Consider the following 24,870-nt stretch of genomic DNA (forward strand, 5'->3'; position numbering starts at 1 on the left):
TTTATATTGCTAAGTCCAAATTAAATCAATTTTATTTAATAGGATCTCGCGGTGTTACCAACAATAATCCAACTATGTATGAATTTAATGTAATTATTAGTAAAATGCTTTCTATGAAAGTTCTAACTTCCACTACAGTATCTGGGAACTGTTCGCCCGATGAAGATACCATGTTAATTAACATTATAAAAGATAATGTGTCAAGTGAGTCGGCATCAGAGTCTAAAACTTTTTTAATGACGATATCTTGATTTCCACTAACGAAGATGCAGAGTTAGAACTTTCAATAGAAGCAACAGATTTAAGTATCCAAGCCGTATTTAATGAGAATGCTTTAAGATATTATCAAAGACTATACAATACCAAGATGTTGCATGAGGAACAAATGCTTTTTCAATTTTCGTTTGACGCTTCATGGTACGGGCGCGCGGGTTTAGTACTTCAATACTCTTTTACGCTACCTCCGCCTCCGAAATGCTACTCGGCTTCGTCAATGCCTCGGTCAGCGTCGAGTCGGTGTGAAAGCATGTCAGTGGCTGCGTGCCGAAACCGTAGGGCAGCGTGGTCGCTGATGTCTTTGGCGCGGCACAGTGGGGACTCAGCCGAAATAGTCAAAAAATTGTATGAGTGCTTTAGGAGATACAGTATGTCAAGAAACTCTTTACACACTGAAAATAAATTAAATTTTTTGACTTTGGATAAGAAAATAATGGCCTTTGGTTCAAATTTATAAAATTTTTTTAATTCATAACCATTCAGGGATTAATTATAAAGTAGTTAGTGAAAAAAAAATAACAAAACTATAAATAGGTAACTTACAAAACAACAAAAACAATGATTACTCATTTTTGACACTGTCAAGAAACTCTGTACACATTTCGTTTTCGAGCTCTGTTTTGATCTCGTTCTTAGAAAAAACTGGACTTTACCGTAATCTATGCTTTTGGCGTTGCTCAGTGATGCTCTATTTTTGCATTGACTTTGATTTGGTTGCGAAATTTGACCGTATAAGCACTCAAAGTTTAACATTTTTTCAGTGTGCAAATATTTATTGAACTCATATTCACTAACTAATTTAGCAAGCTGAGACGGTCAAAGGTCCCACTGTGCCGCTCCAAAGACATCGGCGATCCGCGACCACCGCTTCGACGGTGCTGAGGCTCGAGAGTCCAGAATTATTTCGTTGCTAGTGAAGGCATTGCCGAACAGACGAAACCGATGGGCAGCGGTGTCGTGGTAGAGACGAAGTACAGGCGAAAAGGGAATTGAAACACCGCGCGCTCCCTCGTGCCTTTTGGGTCCTAATGTTAGACCCGCCATAGAACAGCTTTTTGGTCGCTCATGCAACATCTTGGTATTGTATAGTCTTTGATATTGTGAAGGGTATTTATTGCATAAGCTGCTGAAAATGTATGACTGCAATAAATGCTCTGAACTTTTATCTGAAATCGTCCGATGAGGTCCGATGTTCTTCCGAGTATTTAATACTCAATACAAATTTTTGCTATGTCAGCAGTAGTTTGAAACTTAAAGCTCCTTCTGAAGATTTTTTTACATAAGTTAAAATTTATTTTGATATATTTAATTGGCATTTCGAGACAAAGTCTCATAAATTCAATTTAAAAAGAAGCATTGTCCAAAAATAGATAAATATGCAGACTGGTTTAAATTTTCCGATCCGTGCTTTGTACACAGAAATCATCTGCTCAATCAGTTTGTATTGATTTTGATTAGAAAAAATTGTAAATATATAATAATAAATGTGCAATTATATTATTGTAATATTTTATATTTTGTGGTATAAATCAAACAAATAACAGCTTTTATTTTATTTCCCGCGCCCTAGTGTACCATACCCCCACCCCCTGCCCAATCTTCATTTATTTTGTGGCGGTAGGTCAGTCCATCAAAAGACCCAAAACAAGAACCAAACTCAAATTTCAGTTCTAGCGGCCAGCAATACTAAACACACATACGCAAAGTACGTGAGAATGCATGTGCACCCATACACTAAAACATGCTGGTGACAAAACAGAACCCCTGTAGAACCAAAGGGGTCAATTGACCCCTCTCGAACGAGTTCTGCGCTGTTTACCGCGCAACTAGCTACGCAACTAGTTACGCGGGAAGCGAACGCGGACCAGGTCTTCGTCGACTACAATGTACTAGTTCCGCAACTAGTTACGCGGGAAGCGAACGCGGACCAGGTCTTCGTCGACTACAATGTACTAGTTCTGCAACTAGTTTCGCGGGAAGCGAACGCGGACCAGTCGAAAAAGAACCGAAAAACGAAGACGCCTTCATTTTGTTTTCGAAGTCGGCAAATAACCGCAATTCCGTGGAGTTACAGTGCCCACTCAGCTAGTTTTTACCGAGCCACGCCATGCAATAAGCACCGAAATGGTAAGTTAATCGTGATATTTTACTGTAGTTGCGCTCGTGGAATGAAAGAGACAAGAATTTACACAAACAAAATGCATTTGTTTTCCTCGTTTGCTTTATGCGTTGATTTTGTTCACTTCTGTACAAGATCTAATCGCTGGAAGAGTCTTTTGTGTGAACATTTGTTAAAAAAGTGAGTAAAGAAATTAATAAATTAACAAAATAAATCAAATTAATATAAACAGGTACGTGCAAATATATGTATATTATATATTTCAAATAAAATAATGAGCAATAGGCATTTGCGTAGACTCCGTAAGAGTGAAAGGGAAGCTAACCTTGCAAAGTTTGCGTTGTGCAGGGAAGAAAAAGAGGCAGAAAAAGTGGCAGAAAACGTGACAGGAAAAGTGGTAGGAAAAGTGGCAGAAAACGTGGAAGAAAACGTGGAAGAAAAAGAAATTCTGATAGAAGAGGAGGAATTCATCTATGAGAATCCCAAAACTCAGCCAAATGAATAGTCATTAAATGACAAACTTAGGCAGTGGTTTATGAAGCATAGGCCAACGTGTGAATTGATTTAGTAAGGGGAAAATATATGTAGATGTTTGTCCGTTTTATAAATCAAAACGCCAGCACAGAGGTGATATTCAGTTAGTTGGTGGCGGATCTTATCTTCACATAGGCCTAGCCTGGCAGCTGGAACGACATTTTCAGAATATAGATATAATGGAAGAACTCAATATTGATATAAATGTTGACGGACTTCCATTATTTAGAAGTTCAAGGGCACAGCTATGGCCAATATTAGTTAGAGGTAACAATTATCCAAACGTTCCAGTATTTCCAGTCGGTATATTTTTAGGGAAAAGTAAGCCCCATAGCTGTGAAGAGTTTTTAGCAAAATTTTGTCTAGAATTTAAAGCGTTAAGGAATGGCATGCTCACCATTTGTGGCAGAGATATAAATATAGTTATTAGGGCAGTAGTTTGCGATGCTCCAGCAAGAGCGTTTATTAGCGGCACGCCAGGACACACATCCTAAGATAGTGGGTAGTAAGTGTTATTTTAATAATTTTTTTTTGTCAGTAAAGGAACCAGATACTTTTTTTTTATTAACGGAAATATTCCAATTATGGTGAAAGGGTTTACTGAAGAAGAGGGAGGGGCAATTATAGGGCAAAGGCTTTCAAATATTAGGAGCTCCTATGAGGAACCTATAACATCAATCAATTAAAAGATTAATAGAAAAATATTTTTATAATCAAATTAATTAACAACATTGTTTTTAGATCAATTGAAAGCAGTGGTCCAAATTTTAGCGGATCAAACTGTTTTAATAAAGCAGCTGGTAAGGGGGAATTGAATCCCATTCGGGGACAGTTCCCAATAAAACGTGAGGAAGAGCTTATAGAACTGGAAGAAAAAATAAAATTAAATAGGGACATTTATGTAAGTAAATCTAAACTCTAAATTTTATGACTTTTTTCTCTGTCTTATCTTTATATTTTAATGTTTCACTTACAGATAACAGAAATGAAATCAATTCTCCAGCCAGCTGGCGTTTTGAGCGGCTTGAACTTTATTTTGAGTGAGGATATTGTTCTGGCATATAACGTCGATGGGGTCCAAGGGAAGAAGGCCCTTAGGACCCACAAAGAATTTTTTGCAGCTTGCTAGGTAAAATACCATTTACACTTCTAGAGATTTAAAAATTTTTCATATAAATTAAAATAAATATTAATTACAGAATGTATTCCGCCTGGCGATGAGCCCCCCGAAAACACTGTGCGGAAGGCAATGCAAAGGATGAAGAAAAGGGTGTTTAAAAAGAAGTGTCTTGCCAAAAACCAGGAGTAGGCTAAGCATCATATAATTAAAAATTATTCGTTATATTGAAAGACATTGTGTTTTTATTTTTGTATTATTCCAGACTGCCAGATTGACTACTACCAGTAGTCAGTTCGGAACTAGTTACTGGTAACTAGGTCAGAGCTAGCTACAGGTAATCGAAGGGTAGTCGAGTGGCGAACTAGTTGCTGGCTTTCTACTCGTAACTAGTTCGGAACTATCTCCTGAGCTACGGGTAATTGAAGGGTAATCGAGCGGGGTGGTTCCGCCCTAGGACATGCATGTGTTAAATTCTCCGCTGAAATACATTGCGGGTAATCGATCTGGAACCAGGTAGGTGAGAATGGTAGCTAGTGCGGCACCAGTGCGGAACTAGTTGCCTGGTACTAGAGGGACCAGACCTGATAGAGTTCAAAAAATCTGAAAGAGCATACAATCACATATTTTTGTCGAAATTTCGATATGTTAACATATTGCGTGTGTACTAACACATGCAAAGATGTTCTCCCTGCGCTCTCTCTGCACTCTCTCTCATGATGACGTCACTCTGGGGTACGGAACGAGCTGGCCAGTGTGTGACGCTTTCGTGGTATGAACTGGCATATATACTGTATGGTTAGTGATCTTATCGAAGAAAAAACGAGGAATATGAATAATTCGGTATATTTTGAAGATGAGACCGTATATTTCGGTATTTATTTGAATCGGGTAGAATCGGTAATTACCGGTTCACAGCAATGAGTCCCATTCCATACACAAACATGTTGCTAATTACATGCACACACGCTGGGGCAAATGGATGATATAGAATTGCGGAAATATATGTCATCCTATGCTCTAATTAATGCAGAAACTAGTCAGTCTCGATTTTAAACGATACTTTGCAGCTCATCGTCTGTCTACAGAGACCATGAACTGGTACTGGGATCTGGATTTATATAAAAACACCTAATAAAATGCATGAATAGGCCTTAAAAATGCAATCTAACACAAGGTCTTTGTTAATAACATTTAAAAGCAGCTTGGAAAACAGTATCTCAATATAATATTAACGAAATAGGGTATACAAACGCCCATACCCTGGCTGACAACAAACGAGTCTGCAAATACCAGCAACATTGACGTCACAACCTGCGACTATTGAACACTTTTGTTGAAACCGTGTTTTTGTCAAAAACAAAAAACATGCAAGTTTTTAAAAGTAGTTCATCCTGATCAAAATTGATTCAGCAATCATATAAAATTATCTGGGCAAAACTGAGAGATCTACATAGCTGGGAATATTCGACGGAAGAAAGAATAACCAGGAATTAGTCGTCATAACCGGTTCACAACAGTGAGTCCCATTCCATGCACACATACCCTGGGGGAAATGGATGTTATAGAATTGTGAATATGTTTATCATCCCAGGCTCCAAAGAAGGCAAAAACAATTTAGTCTCTGTTTTTAACATATTTCAACGATATTTAAAGCATATTTGTTTCTTGCAGGGACCAAGAATAGGTATCAGGATCGAGATATATATACAAAACACTCATCATATACATGAATATACCTAAAAAATGTAATTTTGAGAAAAGGTCTTTATGAGTTACGTTTTATCTTCATATCATATTTACACTCTCATATAAAATTTACAAAATAGGGTATACAAAGGCCTATACTAGGGCTTTAGCGACTGTTTTTTTTGTTGAACTATTTTGTTTAAGCCTTGTTTTATTCAAAATACACTAAAAGCAAGGACTAAAAACTAACCAATTGTATAGAAAATGTATTCATCAATGGGCTAAAATTATGTGGGCATGGCTAAATGTTCTATATAGGTAATATTCGACGGAAGATCAAAAACGAGGAACATGTTCAATAGAACTTGGATCCGTCAGTATATTTACGGTATATTTTTAAAATTAAACGGTATATTTCGGTATATTTCTGAGGGTCGGACTGGTGTCCGCGGTCACACTGGTCGCGTGAATTCTGTGTAATTTTTAGCATTTAAATTGCATTTTTTGTTTTTGCGTGTAAGAATCCAACAAATGCGCTGTCTGTTCGATGTTCGGTCTGATACGTGGAGATAACATAAGGTAGCAAATGTGTGGTGGTTGAGAGTTCTCGGCGTCGGTATCGCGCGCCGAACAAACATTTATTTGTTTTTCCCCAATGCTAAAAGAGACGCGAAGAAGCCAATAAGTGTAGCGAAGATTAATTAAATGTGCCCCAAGTTGGATAATGCGGCCACAGTGCCACAGCGTCAGCTGCTGTTTAGGTGAGTTCTGGTCTGTGCTGCTGTGGGGCTACCGCGAAGGGCTGGGTGTGCTAGGCGTTGGGAAACTATAAATAATGTGCAATGCTATTTTGGATAGGCGACGGCGTCCGTGTCGCCCCAGAAATCATCAAGAATCAAGTGCAATTTTCCTTTTCTTTCGGGGTCCCGCGCGTCTATGCTGATTACGAAACGGGGCAAGGCGCGAGTGGCAGGGGATGGGGAGTGGACGCCCGGCATACAATGGAGCTTGGCTTTCGTTAACGAAGGTAAATTGCGTGCGAAGGTGTGTGGGGGGTGTTTGTTTGCTTTCGTGTTCAATGCGCTATCGATTTGGTTAGGGGTGTTCACCATTCCCCCGCTTCCGGTAGGAAAGCAAGGTATGTCTTCTCTGTGAATCATCCATCGTTTGGTTTGTCGCCGAGCAGCGCAATCAATAAAAATCGTTAAGCATTACCCGCATTGCTTGACTTGACACTTCCTTTAGCGTTAGATCATGTGATAAGCAAATGCTACTATCATACACACACACTAGCACGCTTAGCAAGGCCCCTTCTCGAAATTCGAATTTAAATGTTTTCCAGCTGTTGTTGCTGTTGCGTTTCTTTGGCCCACGGATACTTGTTCAACAGGATGTGAGTCCCAGCAGCAGCAGCGACAGATGTTTCTGCCTGCCCTCGCATCGTTGCAAGATGTGAGATGCTGACATGCCATTTTAAGGCCCTCTCCATCCGTCTCCCTACCTCTCGCTTCCAATTGCCTTTGTTCTGGCTTAAGTACAGCCACTCGGAAAGAAATGGGTAAATGGTTCATTTCTAGGCCGGGATGGGACCTGAGCTGCTCACTGGGTGCCTGCAAGTGACCCACTTTGGAAGCGCGGATCACATAAGCCGCAAAACCAACAAAAACAAAATGCGAGAAAGAAGAAACCTCAGCTCAATTGCTTGGCCTTCCTTGTGGGCCCCAGCTTTGTTTTTGTGCACTCTCACGCGGGGGTATCATGATTATTCCCAGAACTTTGCAATGCTGCAAGCCGACACATGTCCGACCCTGCGATTAATAAGGGTACTCATATGTACATATGTATGTATATGTATTCTCTGTATTCTTGATCTGTTCTGCCAAAACCAGTTATTAAACCCTTATTAAATGCGGAACTGCTACGATCGGATAACCAAGATATTATTGTACACACAAACACACATAATTCAGAAACGATCGGTGCCCCAAGGGTATCTCTAGCTTCGGTCCGCCCAAGCGTGGGCTTCCTTTCTGGTTGTTGTTCAGTTTTGCACTTTTCATTTGTACTCGTAGTTTCTCTCTTGTTGTTACCCACCAGCGACCGACCGTAATTACCTGTATTCCTCCATCGAAGTGTGCGTTAGTCGAGTGCATGTGCGCGAGCGTGTGTGTGAATAGTTTTCTACGGGCTGCCACTTGCCCTGGAGCCCCGAGTGTGCCGCCGAGTGGATTATGGTCGGATGATAACGCCACTAGTTCTCAATGAAAGATTAGCTAAATGTTTTCCCACTTGAATAGCATCCCGCCACCCCCTGATATTCCAATGTCTTCTCTGGCAGTCGGTGTCGAAGGTTGATTGAGTCAAATGGAAATTAATGCACAAATATTTCATTTTTAATCGCAAATCTCTTCGGGCGGTTGTTGAACTTGACAGCAGAATGAAACGACGAGCCGAGCGAAGATCACTGGCGACAGCCACTCACCGCTGACCTTGCCCGCCATTATCCATATTGTATAAGTACGAGAGATACTACATGCATAAAATATTTTGTAAAAACTGTGCTGCCAGCTCGAACTATGCATTAAGAAAGCGGCTCCAGAGATCTTTGGCCCCGCAGCGAAGTCTGAGGGTCAAGCAGAGCTGAACTGCAGATTCTTTTGATGGGCAATCACATGTCGTAGCCGCCGGCGCAAATTCCAGAGCAACACCCACCCACACACGAAGGGGCCAAAAGAATTTATCAATGGAAAACGCCAGCAGCCAGAGAGGAGAAAAAAGAATATTAATGCTAAGTTTCCTCAGGCACATATGATTACCCCAATCCCCCGCACACAAACATATGTATGAGCATACATATGTATAGAAATATGTATGGCATTGTATTTTATTTAAATACAATTGCAGGCCTTATACTGAATCAAGAAAACAATTTCATTCTTTCTCGCTCTGTCTCTCTCTAACACACAGGTTTCATGGTCGGTTTTGCCAATTGCAAAACATGAGTTCAAGGATCTCAGAACTCATAAGAGCTACAGCAACCAGCTAGAGTAACCAAATTTAGTATCCGCACTTTTGTTAGATCTCACTATAAAACGTATATCTCAAAATTTCGCCCCACCCCCTTCCGCCCCCACAAAGGACGAAAATCTGTTGCATCCACAATATTGAGGATACGAGAAAACTAAAAACGCAGAATCATAGATAATGATCATATATATCAGATTGCTGAATCTGGATCAGATCAAATCATTTTTATAGCCAAAAGGAACAAATCAATTTGCACTGGCTACGCAGCACCCGACGTCACGCTCAGACTGATTTTCTGTCTCTCTCGCACGCACTCCTTGTCGTGTCGTTTAATATTAGCGGCGTCTGCCGGAGGAGAGCCATACTGACTTAGTATCGGGTATAACTGTAGAGTTGCGGTGTCCGCAGCAACTCACAACGTTCCCCCTCGTTTTATCTGTATCACATAAATCCGCTGGATCTGAAAGTTTACGAAATTCGCATTAAAGCAGATCTGTCTTTCAGACATTTAAGAGGGAAATCTTAACAGATAGACAGGCCAGGCCCACATGAAGAACGTTTATTGTTTGGCTTGGCTTTAATTGCTATAATTTGATATCTACTATAAATGTGTTCTCTTTTCCGAGCCATAACCGAAAAGAACTCTGAACGAAATTCGCACAGATTGGCAGATACACATATCCGTAATTTGTGGTATATTCGGACTCGGACACAGACTCGACCCATCCCATCCCATCAGAATGAGATACGAGTATTTGTGTGTGTTGAGCGAATAGTTCAATAGGCAATAAAGTCCATTTGCTCAAAAACTTGAGGCAGTCGTCTGGCATTTTGGAATATATGTACATACATATGTATATAATTTGTGTTCGCCTTTTGTCTTTTCTGGGCTTTTGTCGGTTGTTTTTGTTTCGTTCCCCCCAATTTGTTTTCATTTTATCTATATCCCTCCACATACTCGCCCCCGTACGAGTAGCCGTATATCTGCTTGTTATACCCGATACTAAAAAGGAGTATTGGGGTATATTAGATTTGTGGTAAAAGTGGATGTGTGTAACGTCCAGAAGGAATCGTTTCCGACCCCATAAAGTATATATATTCTTGATCAGCATCAATAGCCGAGTCGATTGAGCCATGTCTGTCTGTCCGTCTGTCCGTCTGTCCGTCCGTCCGTCTGTCCGTCTGTCCATCCGTCCGTCTGTCCGTCCCCTTCAGCGCCTAGTGCTCAAAGACTATAAGAGCTAGAGCAACGATGTTTTGGATCCAGACTTCTGTGATATGTCACTGCTACAAAAAAATTTCAAAACTTCGCCCCGCCCACTTCCGCCCCCACAAAGGACGAAAATCTGTGGCATCCACATTTTTAAAGATACGATAAAACCAAAAACGCAGAATCGTAGAGGATGACTATATGTTCTAGAGTGTAAAATCTCAACCAGATCGTATAATTATTATAGCCAGAATCAAGAAAACAATTTCATTCTTTCTCGCTCTGTCTCTCTCTAACACACAGGTTTCATGGTCGGCTTTGCCAATTGCAAAATATGAGTTCAAGGATCTCAGAACCTAGCAACCAAATTTGGTATCCACACTCCTGTGATATCGGACCTTGACCGTTTCGTGTCCAAATTTCGCCACACCCCCTTCCGCCCCCGCAAAGGACGAAAATCTGGGGCATCCACAAATCTCAGAGACTATTAAGGCTAGAGTAACCAAATTTGGTATCCGCACTTCTGTTAGATCTCACTATAAAACGTATATCTCAGAACTTCGCCCCACCTCCTTCCGCCCCCACAAAGGACGAAAATCTGTTGCATCCACAATATTGCAGATTCGAGAAAACTAAAAACGCAGAATCATAGATAATGACCATATCTATCACTGCTGAATCTGGATCAGATCGGATCATTTTTATACCCAAAAGGAAGAAATCAATTTGCACTGGCTACGCAGCGCCCGACGTCACGCTCAGACTGATTTTCTGTCTCTCTCGCACGCACTCTTTGTCGTGTCGTTTAATATTAGCGGCGTCTGCCGGAGGAGAGCCATACTGACTAAGTATCGGGTATAACTGTAGAGTTGCGGTGTCCGCAGCAACTCACAACGTTCCCCCTCGTGTATTTTTTTGTAAATACGCTGCAATTGAATGGGATTTCCTTTTTTGTTGATAGAAGCATATGGAAATGCCTGGGAAGATGCGAATCCCGCACGATTAGAATGGAATCTGCTCTCAGTTCGAATAGAATAGAAGGAAATGCGAAATAGAATTTAGTGCCATTACCGTATCCATTCCCAACTGACTTTTCCTCTTCCGTCTTTGGTTATCGTCTCTCTGTGGCGTGCTCTCTTTACCGCACCCCCACAACGCCACACACTCATCTCTAATCATTTTTTTTCGGCCATATCTGAATCGGGTAATTCCATTTGGTCCACTGAGCAACGCAAAATAATCGAAGGAACCGCAGACGCAGATACAGACACAGATCCCCAGTGACAGCCGCGACAGCATGGCGAAGGCGATGCCAGTGGGGCTATGTGTGGACGTCATTGCATTTGATCAGCTTTTCTTTGAAATGATTATAGCTTAATTGGGCAGGGCATGGCAGATAGAATTCAAACTATCTATCATTCTCAGCGTTGCAGTGGAAGTCTAGAGAATGACCGGCATTCAGAGAAGGGAGATAGATACATACCTACTTGTACTTCGTAGGCCCGTAGTTAAATTTGGGTTTATTTCCAGGGCCCGTGCTCAGCGAGTTCATTGAACCAAGCGGAAAACCAATTTCGGCTTTGGCTTTGGTGACTCGTTTTCAAAACAAGACAAAACTTTCCGCTGGCCGTTGCAGCCATAGCCTTTATCAGTGGTGCGAGTGTGTGTCTGTGTGTGCAGCATATTGTTGCACCCCCAAAAAGCCAGTCGACCACACGACTGCTACCATAAAAGAGCAACGCAGAGCGGACCAGGCCGGGCCAGGTCTTCCTATTGCTTCCGCGCGCTCCGTGCTCGTGACTCACATAGCCTATTCCATTCAATTGGAAATTGGGCAGCGAAGCGTGCCAGAAGCTGCCGCCTTTCCGCTGGTCGTGCAACACAAAAGCCACAATGCAGAACAACACCGTGCCACAGCAAAACAAACTTCGGTTTCAGTAAGCGCGTGGAAAGAAAGGAAAACGGTCGCCCGAAGCTGTGCATACCCTTGCAGATCGATCCTTTGATATTTGGATCTACAGCGATCATAGTTGATGTCCGAGAAGTCTTGTAAATCACTAAACACTCCTTCGCTAGGGTATAACAGCGGATCCATTCGAAACTTTATCACAGAGCGAACTCAATCGGAAAGTTTATACTTAGAAGTCCCGTCGTTTATTGCAGTCTGTTTGTGTTGTCCAAGTCCCACGTCCGCTGGTTGCCATGATGCGATACTCGGAAATCTCACGCGATCTGTCCATGGATAATCTGCGCTACTCGGAGGTAAGACTTCTCGATTCCCCATTGAAAACGTTTTGACTAATGTTTGCGAATCCCTCAGTTGAGCAGAAAACCAACAACCGACTATAATGGATACGCTGGGCAGGCGTATTCTACGCAGTTGCAGTTCAGACAGAACTCCCCCGCTCCTGCTACGCCGCTATCCATGCAGTCGCAGCAGCAGCCGCCTCGACTGACCAAGCAGCGGAGTCCGAATGGAAATGCGCATACAATGGCCTGCTTGCGGCAGGAGAAGAGCCCGAAGGAGCACCAGGTGGAGCCTCAGATGATGCAGCATCAGGCCAGCAAAACGCTGAACATCAAGAGCACGCGACGCAAGAACTCCATCGGATGCCTCAACAGTTTCTCCTCCTCGCCAGACTCGCCGGGATGCTACTACAGCATAGCGTAAGTGAACCACCCACAACCATTGCACTGTGGGCCAGCGACCCCATTTTTCGACGTTAATTCGAAAAAAAGCATGTCAATGAAACTTAATTTTAATTTAACATTTAATTAGTATATACATTAATTAAAAAAAAATCTAAAATCTTTTTTGTTTTAATGCATCCTTGGCCTTTTTGCAACGTTTTAAAGTCAGCTGTTTGATAAGCTGCAATCGATAGTAAAAAACGCGGGAAACTGTTTGTTTACTTTGAGAGCTTACCAAATTGAAACTAAGTTCAAAAACTGAAATCAAAGTAATGGAAAAGAAAGGCCAGGGTATGTAGAGTTATTATATTAAACAAATTTGTGCTTAAATTAAAATTGCTTATAGAACTGGACTCGTAAGTTAGAGATGAAAATGGAAAAAAAGAAATGGCGAAAAAGAAAAAGCTCATACAGGAGAAGATGTGGAGGAATATGGCTCTACATGTCGACAAGTCTAAACAAAATGGAAGTGGAAACACCAACGACGGCAACACAGCAAGAAAAGCCTTTTCAAAACCTAAGCTATTCGCTCAAATCTTAGGTCTTGATGAGTCTCTCATCACATATTTTCAAAATATTTTAATTGCGATTTCCTGCCAGCTGTCAATTGATGCAAAACTATTTAAAAACGAGGGGGAACGTTGTGAGTTGCTGCGGACACCGCAACTCTACGGTTATACCCGATACTAAGTCAGTATAACTCTCCTCCGGCAGACGCCGCTAATATTAAACGACACGACAAAGAGTGCGTGCGAGAGAGACAGAAAATCAGTCTGAGCGTCATGTCGGGCGCTGCGTAGCCACTGCAAATTGATTTGTTCCTATTGGCTATAAAAATGATCTGATCTGATCCAGATTCAGCAGTCTGATAGATATGGTCATTATCTATGATTCTGCGTTTTTAGTTTTCTCGAATGTGCAATATTGTGGATGCAACAGATTTTCGTACTTTGTGTGGGCGGAAGAGGGTGGGGCGAAATTTTGAGATACATGTTTATAGTAAGATCTAACTGGAGTGCGAATACCAAATTTGGTTACTCTAGCCTTAATAGTCTCTGAGATTTTTGAATATCCCCAGATTTTCGTCCTTTGCGGGGGCGGAAGGGGGTGTGGCGAAATTTTGAAACAAACTCGTCTCGGTCCGATATATTAGGAGTGTGGATACCAAATTTGGTTGCTCTAGCTTTTGTAGTCTCTGAGATCTAGGCGCTAATGTTTTACTCTAAGCAAAGCCGCCTATGCTACGTGTGTGTTAGAGAGAGACAGTGCGAGAAAAAATGAAATTGTTTTCTTGATGCTGGCTATAATAATAATACGATCCAATTCAGATTCCGCAGTCTTAAAGATATGGTCATTCTCTACAATTCTACGTTTTTGGTTTTCTCATATCTTTAAAATTGTGGATGCCACAGACTTTCGTCCTTTGTGGGGGCGGAAGTGGGCGGGGCGAAGTTTTGAAATATTTTTGTAGCAGTGACATATCACAGAAGTCTGGATCCAAAACATCGTTGCTCTAGCTCTTATAGTCTTTGAGCACTAGGCGCTGAAGGGGACTTTGTGTTGCACGACCAGCGGAAAGGCGGCAGCTTCTGGCACGCTTCGCTGCCCAATTTCCAATTGAATGGAATAGGCTATGTGAGTCACGAGCACGGAGCGCGCGGAAGCAATAGGAAGACCTGGCCCGGCCTGGTCCGCTCTGCGTTGCTCTTTTATGGTAGCAGTCGTGTGGTCGACTGGCTTTTTGGGGGTGCAACAATATGCTGCACACACAGACACACACTCGCACCACTGATAAAGGCTATGGCTGCAACGGCCAGCGGAAAGTTTTGTCTTGTTTTGAAAACGAGTCACCAAAGCCAAAGCCGAAATTGGTTTTCCGCTTGGTTCAATGAACTCGCTGAGCACGGGCCCTGGAAATAAACCCAAATTTAACTACGGGCCTACGAAGTACAAGTAGGTATGTATCTATCTCCCTTCTCTGAATGCCGGTCATTCTCTAGACTTCCACTGCAACGCTGAGAATGATAGATAGTTTGAATTCTATCTGCCATGCCCTGCCCAATTAAGCTATAATCATTTCAAAGAAAAGCTGATCAAATGCAATGACGTCCACACATAGCCCCCCTGGCATCGCCTTCGCCATGCTGTCGCGGCTGTCACTGGGGATCTGTGTCTGTATCTGCGTCTGCGGTTCCTTCGATTATTTTGCGTTGCTCAGTGGACCAAATGGAATTACCCGATTCAGATATGGCCGAAAAAAAATGATTAGAGATGAGTGTGTGGCGTTGTGGGGGTGCGGTAAAGAGAGCACGCCACAGAGAGACGATAACCAAAGACGGAAGAGGAAAAGTCAGTTGGGAATGGATACGGTAATGGCACTAAATTCTATTTCGCATTTCCTTCTATTCTATTCGAACTGAGAGCAGATTCCATTCTAATCGTGCGGGATTCGCATCTTCCCAGGCATTTCCATATGCTTCTATCAAGAAAAAAGGAAATCCCATTCAATTGCAGCGTATTTACAAAAAAATACACGAGGGGGAACGTTGTGAGTTGCTGCGGACACCGCAACTCTACAGTTATACCCGATACTTAGTCAGTATGGCTCTCCTCCGGCAGACGCCGCTAATATTAAACGACACGACAAAGAGTGCGTGCGAGAGAGACAGAAAATCAGTCTGAGCGTGACGTCGGGCGCTGCGTAGCCAGTGCAAATTGATTTCTTCCTTTTGGGTATAAAAATGATCCGATCTGATCCAGATTCAGCAGTGATAGATATGGTCATTATCTATGATTCTGCGTTTTTAGTTTTCTCGAATCTGCAATATTGTGGATGCAACAGATTTTCGTCCTTTGTGGGGGCGGAAGGGGGTGGGGCGAAATTCTGAGATATACGTTTTATAGTGAGATCTAACAGAAGTGCGGATACCAAATTTGGTTACTCTAGCCTTAATAGTCTCTGAGATTTGTGGATGCCCCAGATTTTCGTCCTTTGCGGGGGCGGAAGGGGGTGTGGCGAAATTTGGACAAGAAACGGTCAAGGTCCGATATCACAGGAGTGTGGATACCAAATTTGGTTGCTCTGGCTCTTATAGGTTCTGAGATCCTTGAACTCATATTTTGCAATTGGCAAAGCCGACCATGAAACCTGTGTGTTAGAGAGAGACAGAGCGAGAAAGAATGAAATTGTTTTCTTGATTCTGGCTATAATAATTATACGATCTGGTTGAGATTTTAAACTCTAGAACATATAGTCATCCTCTACGATTCTGCGTTTTTGGTTTTATCGTATCTTTAAAAATGTGGATGCCACAGATTTTCGTCCTTTGTGGGGGCGGAAGTGGGCGGGGCGAAGTTTTGAAATTTTTTTGTAGCAGTGACATATCACAGAAGTCTGGATCCAAAACATCGTTGCTCTAGCTCTTATAGTCTTTGAGCACTAGGCGCTGAAGGGGACGGACAGACGGACGGATGGACAGACGGACAGACGGACGGACGGACAGACGGACAGACGGACAGACAGACATGGCTCAATCGACTCGGCTATTGATGCTGATCAAGAATATATATACTTTATGGGGTCGGAAACGATTCCTTCTGGACGTTACACACATCCACTTTTACCACAAATCTAATATACCCCAATACTCCTTTTTAGTATCGGGTATAAATATTGTCAAGAAATAGTTACACTATATATGTCCTTGTACTCATGGTTTCCGATGTCGGCAACAGTTCATAAAGTTTTAATTCACGGTTTCCAAATAATAGAAGCATCAGTACTGCCAGTAGGTGTTCTTGGAGAAAACGCTTCGGAAGCACGCAATAAATACTATAAGAGTGACAGACGATTACATGCTCGAAAGGATTGACGACGCAACAATATGACAGATGTTTTCCAAAGAGCAATGGATTCCTCTGATCCTCTTGTATCGAGCATCTATCTGACAAAAAGATTGGGTGGAAATAAAAAGGATCCATTGCCGAAAGCTGTTATTGAACTTTTAGAAACACCATGTTTTGAAAATATTTTTTATAACAATAATGCTTCGGATTCCGATAATGAAAATTCATTTTCAATAGAAATAGATGTAGAAGAAGATTAATAATAAATTCGTTGTACTTTGAAAAACTTCAACATTCATCCCCCTCTAAGTATTAAGTTTAAGTGTAAAAATATAAATTTTTAAGAATTTTAATAACATATTCTATCATAATGGACTACGTGTTAAAAATCAATATTAGCGAATCTTTTCTTTTATGGGCGTTTGGTGTGAGCGTGGTCGGATCGGTCTAAAATTAAGATATATATATATATACGTCGATAATATTTTGTGTACAAAATTTGAAGCCTCTAGCTTTATTATTTTAATTTACGTCAAAAAATGGGATCGCTGGCCTACTGTGCATTGACTCACTTCTTACAGAAATTTCTCGATTCCAGGGCCTCGGCAGCACCGTCCTCCAAGTTGCAGAGCCTGCCGGCCCATGGCTCCATCAAGCAGTTGGATGCGGTCATCTTGAGCGCCCTGCGAGTGCCCGCCGATGTTCTGGCCAACCAAATCACGCTGCTAGACTTTCCGGTCTTCGCCTTGATTCAGCCGGATGAGCTGGGCAGCTGTGCCTGGACAAAGAAGGACAAGCATGTGGTCACGCCGAACATTGTGGCCTTCACCAAGCGCTTCAACCACACGAGCTTCTGGACAGTGCAAGAGATGTTAAACGGCGAACAGCCCAAGCAGCGAGCGGAGATAATGACGCATTTCATCAAGGTATGGGAGAGGATCCTTCAACCGAATCTTCGGTCGAATAATCAGCCACGTTTGACTCTCTCTAGGTGGCCAAGAAGATGCACGAGTTGAACAACCTCCATTCGCTGTTCGCCATAATCTCGGCCATGCAGAGCGCCAGCATTTATCGGCTGAAGAAGACGTGGGCCTGTCTGTCCAAGAAGGATCGTCAGTCGTTTGATCGGCTCAGTGACATATTCAGCGATCAGGACAATTGGGCCAATCTGCGGGCCTACCTGGAGAGCCTACGCCTGCCCTGAATACCCTATCTGGGACTCTTTCTCACCGATTTGATCTACATCGATCTGGCGCACCCGCACAAGGGTGGGCTGGAGGCCGAGCAGCGTCGAAACAAGATGAACAACATACTCCGTGTCATTTCAAACTATTAGCAGTCGGACTACAAGCAGCTGCAGCCGCATGAGTCCACGCAGAAGTATCTCACATCTATACGATATATCGAGGAGCTGCAGAATATATTCGAGGAGGATCAGTACAAGTAAAATCAATCTACATACATATTGTATGCATTTAAAGAACGTTCTTGTGATCTCCTCCTAGACGTTCACTGAATCTGGAACCCGCATCGCCCTCAGGCCCTAGCTCGTCGTCCTGCAGCTCCAAGGAGTCGTTCAATGTGGAAACCGTCACACCGGCCCTGGGCTGTTTGAATCTCTCGCCAGCCAAAACCATTGGCTCCATGCGCATGGCCAGCGGCACAAAGTTTGTACCCGGCCATCGCAAGTGCCGCAGTCTGGGCACCAAGTAAGTACCGGCCCAGGACAATACCTGTACCCACGACAAGCGATACCCATTCGGTTCATTCTGTTCTTAACCACTCGAACTCCTACCTATTCTCTCCACCAACTCAAATCACTGCGCCAATTGGACATTGTATACCCCGAGTCTTTATTAATCGTTAATCTGTCTCTCGTTTACTCTGTCTCTCACTTGATTGTTTTGCTTTGGCTTTTGCTTTCGTTTTGTGTAATTTGTGTAATTGTTAATGTACTCTCGAAAAATCTGTAAATGCAACGGCAACCGTAACCGCATCCGCAACCTCAACCGCAACCTAAAATGATGCACTGCGCCATAGATTTCGCAGCAGCAGCTTGCCGGGCAACTTTGCACAAAAGTGTCAATGCTGCATTGTGATGATTGCGCCGGGCATTGGCACCATCTCCAACAAGCGGTGCAGATGCCGCGGGTGAGTCCTGTAGCTTGGATATACACTTGTATGAACGCCTGTAGCCGATACTGATCAGAACCAGAACCCACCCGCAGACTTTATTTCATTTCGATATTATCATCATAAGTTATTGTCCTTCAGTTTGTGCACGGACCCAAGTTGGAAATGCTTCATATGAAAGACACCCTACACCCTCTGATCTACGCCCCACACACTGCTCTTTTGATTTGGTTTCTGTTTCACCACAAAACCACACTCTTCTCACACCCCACACACACATACGCAGTTCGTCCTTTGTTGCTTTACATTCATTTATTACCTCATAGCTGAGATGCATGAAGAACTTTCGAAGTCCAACAGACAGAGACCATAACTAAAACAATCCACTTTACCTTAGCATCTTTGGAAAGATTGCCACGCACAGTCACGGCGACGGCCGGTCCACTGCGTGGACGGTTTTCTAAGGTTAAACTGCAAAAGAGAGTGAGAGCTCTCTAACTGCGATTGCCCACTCGGAGAACGGCTTCGTCTCATGCTAGGGCGGCGTAACCTCGTCTCCGATCACCAAGAACATTCTTCGTTTGCGTGTCGACGAAATCACAGCGACAATCAAGCAGTTGCAGCCGGCCGCGCTTAAACCCGTATTACCCATTAAACTGTACCCTATACGCGATTACGATTAAAGTTTAAGTTGATTGAAGTCCAAATGAATAAATCTCAAATTTTCTACATCGTGTAGTACATTATTAAACGCAAAGATTCCCCAGAGCATTTTCTGCTCAACATTGAAAGCTCGTATCGAGGATTTCACAACATTTTTGGTGGCCCATGAGGGGAACTGCGTTTAATTCGTACTATTCGCATATGATTCTACCTCGTTCCGCGTTCAGTTAAATGTACAGATAAAACCATATTTTACCGGCTGCAACTGTAAACGGCAAACACAACGCAAACCAACGGTTTATCCAGCGGCCGCTATCTCTCGCACGAAGCAGGGACAAAGAAGATCGGACGATAGCTTTGCGCCTGGACAGTAGCCTCACTGCAGCACACAAAGGGCAACGCAAGCCGACGGTTAGACAGCAGCCTCTCTCTCGTGCAAAGCAGAGACCAAGAAGACAACGATCGTTCTGTTGCTGCACATCATCGCTCGACACAAGGCCTCAACTCAACGCTCACATCAGCACAGTTTCTGCTCTCCGCTCGGACAACACCAAAAACGACTCGCAAGTTCTCTTAAGCTACGCTTTAAGCAAAGAGAACCACTCCCGAGTACCAGAGTAAGTGTTTCGTTGTGTGTATTTGTACAAGGTCAAAGAGATTGCAACTAAGGGTGAGAAAGGATTGAATGACAAATGCAATAGGCTAAACCTGTCATTCAATCCGGTGAAGTCTAAAGTGATTTACTTCAACAATCGTAGAGCTCCGATAAATATCTCGCATCAAGGAGTTGAGATCAGACAAGTAGAGCAGATCAAATACCTAGGCAGGACTATCTCAGCAAACAACTCAGCCTCTGGTCACATTGATCTGGCCATCTCGGAATCGAACAGAAACTGTGCGTTTCTCAGATTACTCAGTGGGTGTCACTATGGTATCAGCCCCAAAAGAGGGCTTATATTTTACAAGGCATTTGTCAGAAGTAGGCTAGAGTACGCGTGCTCATCATTCTGCAACCTGTCCAAATCTGCCTTGGCCAAAATCAAATCCCACTGCAACCATCACCTCAGAAAGTCGCTGGGTCTGATAATCTGCACTCCCGTTCCTATCATATATCACATGGCAGGAGAACTTCCCCCGGACTACAGGATGAGATTCCTGGCGGCGAAAGAGTTGGTTAAGGTGTTTGCATTTAATCTCCCAGCAAGTGAAACAGTGTCAGCAAATAGGGATTTAAACACGGGCTACGCTAAGGCATATCGGGAGTTTGGCAGCATAATAGATAGAGTTGAGGTTTTCGAGAACACAGCTTCGTTTTGCACTAAAATTAGCTCCGACTTAGAATTTTTCAAGGGTTCTGCACCCAACAAGCACGCTATAGACCAGGCAGGTATCATGCTGCTCCACGGGGAAAAGAAGGATCAGCCGACAAAGGGTGGTTTTGAAATCTATTAAACGGATGGGTCAGTCGCAGATGGGCATTCCAGCGCCGCTTTCCTGCGCGATAGGACAGGTCTTTTAGATAGCTATTTACACGCACAAAACCCTTTCCTCGTTGTCCGCCGAGCTCCTTGCTATCGAGAAGGCATTAGACCATGCTATTTTGTACAATTTTCCTCGTGTCGCGCTCCTGACAGACAGCAGAAACGGGGCCCTCATTCTGGCGAAGAACATTCAGGATAACTCTATCGCCTACAAAATCAGAGAAAAGATCCAACAAAATCCACATCTAAGAACTGTAGAGGTTCACTACTGTTCGGGCCAGCCGCTGAAGAATAACCGTAACTTTAACATTATTATTGTATGAGCAGAGAGAGCCGCCTATGTTGTTAAACGTTGACGTTCTGCAGAGCTGCTGCGCTCTCCCGCTAAAGGGGCTCTCTGCCGCCGCCACTTCGGCAACTACTTTAATCTGCTGCCGCCACTTCGGCAATCACTTTGATCTAACCCCTCTGCGCATTGGTTGCATATCGATCTCGCATAAAGTTTATCTGGCAATAGCAAGCAATCGGCTTCCGCTAAGCCACCAAGATTAAATACGAATTATAAAGTTTAACCCAAAATCTCTTTTCATTTTTGAAGAACATAGGTGCCAAAAAAGCTTGGCATCTCAAACAACTACATTCCCGGACACGCTAACATCCCTCAGAACACTTCAGTTGACGCAGCAGCCAAAGAAGCCCACAGACGAGGAAAATACACAGCGGTTAAATGGAACCTTAAAGACGCTATGTGCGAAATACACAGAATCTTAAAATCAGAATGGGAGAGAGAATACGCCGAGTTTGCTAGTATCAAGCACCGAGGTTACTGCTCGCTTTTCCCCTCAACATCATCCAAACCGTGGTTCCTAAATAAAACGAGGGGGAACGTTGTGAGTTGCTGCGGAGACCGCAACTCTACAGTTATACCCGATACTAAGTCAGTATGGCTCTCCTCCGGCAGACGCCGCTAATATTAAACGACACGACAAGGAGTGCGTGCGAGAGAGACAGAAAATCAGTCTGAGCGTGACGTTGGGTGCTGCGTAGCCAGTGCAAATTGATTTGTTCCTTTTGGCTATAAAAATGATTTGATCTGATCCAGATTCAGCAATCTGATATATATGATCATTATCTATGATTCTGCGTTTTTAGTTTTCTCGTATCCTCAATATTGTGGATGCAACAGATTTTCGTCCTTTGTGGGGGCGGAAGGGGGTGGGGCGAAATTTTGAGATATACGTTTTATAGTGAGATCTAACCGGAGTGCGGATACCAAATTTGGTTACTCTAGCCTTAATAGTCTCTGAGATTTGTGAATATCCCCAGATTTTCATCCTTTGCGGGGGCGGAAGGGGGTGTGGCGAAATTTTGAAACAAACTCGTCTCGGTCCGATATATTAGGAGTGTGGATACCAAATTTGGTTGCTCTAGCTTTTATAGTCTCTGAGATCTAGGCGCTAATGTTTTACTCTAAGCAAAGCCGCCTATGCTACGTGTGTGTTAGAGAGAGACAGGGCGAGAAAAAATGAAATTGTTTTCTTGATTCTGGCTATAATAATTATACGATCTAGTTCAGATTTTGCACTCTAGAAGATATAGTCATCTTCTACGATTCTGCGTTTTTAGTTTTCTCGTATCGTCGAAATTGTGGATTCCACAGATTTTCGCCTTTAAGTCTTTAAGCACTAGGCGCTGAATGGGACGGACAGACGGACGGACGGACAGACGGACAGACAGACATGGCTCAATCGACTCGGCTATTGATGCTGATCAAGAATATATATACTTTATGGGGTCGGAAACGATTCCTTTTGGACGTTACACACATCCACTTTTACCACAAATCTAATATACCCCAATACTCATTTTGAGTATCGGGTATAACTAAGCTTAAAGCCATTGACGCTAAAAGAATCAACAGACTGCTTAGTGGTAACGCATTCGATAGGCACACTCTCGCAAACATGCATGTAGTTCCTAGTAACATATGTGATACATGCGATAATATCGATAACGCCTCGCATTTAATTTTCAATTGTACAAAGTACAACCACTAACCATACAGTATATAGATGTGCCAGTTCATACAACGAAAGCGTCACACACTGGCTAGCGCGTTCAGTACCCCAGAGTGACGTCATCATGAGAGAGAGAGCGCAGAGAGAACATCTTTGCATGGGTTAGTACACACGCAATATATTTCGACAAAAATATGTGATTGTATGCTTTTTCAGATTTTTTTGAACTCTCTCAGGTCTGGTTCTGTTTTGCCACCAGCATGTTTTAGTGTATGGGTGCACATGCATTCTCACGTACTTTGCGTGTTTAGTATTGCTGGCCGCTAGAACTGAAATTTGAGTTTGGTTCTTGTTTTGGGTCTTTTGATGGACTGACCTACCGCCACAAAATAAATGAAGAATGGGCAGGGGGTGGGGTATGGTACACTAGGGCGCGGGAAATGAAATAAAAGCTGTTATTTGTTTGATTTATACCACAAAATATAAAATATTACAATAATAAAATTACACATTTATTTCCTTATTTTAAACAGGTTTATTATAAATTATAAAAATTATATAAACGCCGTCGGTTCTCGACTTTTTTGTTTATTATAACTAAAACAATGATGTATCTAAATATACAATATAAGAAAAAATATATATATACTTAAATAAATTTGCATAAATATATATATTTCTTTCTATAAATAGAGGATATGCCTTAAGAATGTTCATATACATATGTAACTACATATATATACGTAAATACATACATACATATGTACTTAAAGTCGCCGCTCAAATTGGCTCCCGATTGAAGATCGGTACCCAGGGAACACCACGAGGTGGCCATTATATATTAAATGGGGTCAAAAATTAATCTGACCTTTGAGTCGACTTGATATGACTTAATTTCAAGACTTTTAAGTAATTAAGTCACATCCATGTTCCCCGCCTAAAATTAAATCTGTTAGATATATGTACATACATATGTACATATAAATGAAAATAAAAAATAAGCAAAATATAATAAACTTATACAAGTTAAATTTTTATATTAATAAATTCAACGTATTGAGTTTTCTTGCGGACGAAGTCCGTGTTCTTTATTTGACGAATAATTAAAGACTACTTTTCAATATATTTTGAGGCCCTATTCTTACTGTGGGTTCGCGACCGCGGAATGTTGCAGCGATGCAACGACAGCAGTTCAGCTGTGGCGAGGTATTTCTCGGAATCCCTCGCCGTTGGCGGATATCGTCCAGACGCTGATCCAGCAGTTGTGGCGATCTGGAGCGGCTCGTGTCGGTTGCTGGTGTTTTGGCAACTTTGTCGTTAACTTACATACATTTTATAAAATGAAATAAAACGAGGGGGAACGTTGTGAGTTGCTGCGGACACCGCAACTCTACGGTTATACCCGATACTAAGTCAGTATAACCAAAGACTATACAATACCAAGATGTCGCATGAGGAACAAATGCTTTTTCAATTTTCGTTTGACGCTTCATGGTACGGGCGCGCGGGGCTAGTACTTCAATTCTCTTTTACGCTACCTTCGCCTCCGAAGTGCTACTCGGCTTCGTCAATGCCTCGGTCAGCACGAGCTCGAGCCAACCCAGAAATATGCTTGTAGTTGTGTATATGTGTGTATGGCCTAGGTCGGCACGGCCATAAACCGGTTTCGCCCGCAGCATATACGGCTTTTAGCTTCACACACAAGCACACAGAAAGCATGTCAGTGACTAAGTGCCGAAACCGTAGGGCAGCGCGGTCGCTGATGTCTTTGGCGCGGCACAGTGGGGACTCAGCCGAAATAGTCAAAAAATTGTATGAGTGCTTTAGATAAATTTAATGTACGCATCTAATAGAGAATTTTCCAATCGAATTTTCAAGATAGTTTTAGTTTAGGAGATATAAGCACTCAAAGTTGACTAACTAACTAATTTAGCAAGCTGAGACGGCCAAAGGTCCCACTGTGCCGCTGCAAAGACATCGGCGATCCGCGACCACCGCTTCGACGGTGCTGTTGCCGAACAGACGAAACCGATTGGCAGCGCGGTCGCGGTAGAGACGAAGTACAG

General features: G+C 42.7%; 1 pseudogene; it reads left to right on the forward strand.

Annotated features, from left to right (window-relative positions):
• Positions 1 to 12,114: 12,114 nt before the first annotated feature.
• On the forward strand, positions 12,115 to 19,383 carry LOC117185960 (annotated as a pseudogene).
• Positions 19,384 to 24,870: the final 5,487 nt, after the last annotated feature.

Source organism: Drosophila miranda, assembly GCF_003369915.1.
Source record: "Drosophila miranda strain MSH22 chromosome Y unlocalized genomic scaffold, D.miranda_PacBio2.1 Contig_Y2_pilon, whole genome shotgun sequence".
Taxonomy (NCBI): Eukaryota; Metazoa; Arthropoda; class Insecta; order Diptera; family Drosophilidae; genus Drosophila; species Drosophila miranda.